Source organism: Atta cephalotes (genome assembly GCF_000143395.1).
Source record: "Atta cephalotes unplaced genomic scaffold scaffold00006, whole genome shotgun sequence".
Classification (NCBI taxonomy): domain Eukaryota; kingdom Metazoa; phylum Arthropoda; class Insecta; order Hymenoptera; family Formicidae; genus Atta; species Atta cephalotes.
Genome location: NW_012130070.1, coordinates 402,596 through 404,364, shown reverse-complemented (window position 1 = coordinate 404,364; position 1,769 = coordinate 402,596).

The window sequence follows — 1,769 nt, the reverse complement described above, 5'->3', positions numbered from 1 at the left end:
GTTAGTCGTTATACGTACGTTACTTAGTACGTATTAGTATAGTACTATATATATATATATATATATATATTATATACTACTACACTACTACACACACACACACACACACACACACACACACACACACACACACACACACACACACACACACACACACACACACACACACACACACACACACACACACAATTTTTACTTACTCATATATCTCGAATTTTTATTCACTCATACATCTCGATTCTCAATAATTTAAACTGATTTAAACTGCACATTTTTGTTTTTATTATTTTTAAGGAACAGTCTGACATATAATATCGTCCGTTTTACTTATTAGTTTGTACACAGTGTATTATCTTTGACTCATTTGACTCATTTGAAAATTAACCGTCACAATATTCGGAATGGTTGTAGTGCATTTATATTGCTAAATAATTTGCGGATTCTTTATCTTTCGACTTTGATTTTTGATGTTCACGTCTTTCATGGCTATGGGTGAATGCATTAATTTTTCTTTATAAAAAATAATTGGTAATCTTTTTTATATCTGCACAGATATAAAATTTTTATTTGTTAATTGTTGTCACTGGAATTGTCAATCATTGCCAATAGAATAAGGAGATTGAGTTGTCACTCTACTGTCTCTGAAGAAGTGAGAATTTTACAACATATGTTCAGACATACTGATGATGGAAGCAGGCCGAAACGTCAATGCGTAACTAATTATACTATAATTTTTCGACAATAAACGATTTTTATTTCCTCACTAATAACCGCGCAAAAACTCTCATTGGGCTTGTTTATTTTTATTTTTTGATATTCTCAAAAGTTTGGTTACTTGTTCTATTTGAATAATATAAAGTTAAAATGTAAAAATCTATACAAAAATATAAGTGTATAAGTATACTCGTATAAAACATAACTGCATGTAAAATATAATTACTAAATGTTAATTGCTAATAAATGTTAATGCTAAGAATTATAATGTACAATATGTTGTAATATTTATACAAAATGTGTGCTATATATAATTGTACAATTCTACTATGTATAATACTCTACTGCAATGTAACAATATTACTTGAAAATATATTATTATACTGCAGTAAAGTATTGTAAAATCAACGAAAGAAAAAATGTGTTGTTATATGAAATTGCTGATGATGTGCATTGGTTAATGTTGACAGATGTCAAAGGCATAAAAAAAAGTGTGTTGTGGGCCCAGGGTAGCTTTGTACGCTTACTAAGACCAAAAATAAAATACTGTTGAGTTACAATTCTTTCTTTCGTAATCATATCTAGTTTTTTGCTAAAAAAAAAGCATATGCGAGAAGCTTTGCTTTTCTGTTTCAATTTGAAGAAATTCGGCCGAATCGCATCAAATGCTTGTAGAGGCCTATGGCGACAATGCTTTATCGGAAACAACGTGCAGAGATTGGTTTCGCCGGTTCAATGACGACAATTTTGACCTGAGTGACAAGAAGCGTGAAAATCGGCATAGGAAGGTTGAGGACTGTCAATTGCAGGTTCTTTTGGACGAGGACGATACTCAATCGCAAAAAATGTTTTCCGAGCTTTTTGGATGTTTCTCAAGCAGCCATTTTCATGCGGCTACATGCCATGGAGAAGGTTCAAAAGATCGGAAAATGGGTGTCGCATGAACTGAACGATAGGCAGATGGAGTGATGCTGCAAAACACATACTAAATTCTACTTGCCAGACAAAAAAGAAAGTTGTTCCTGCATCGGATTGTGACAGGCGATGAAAAGTGA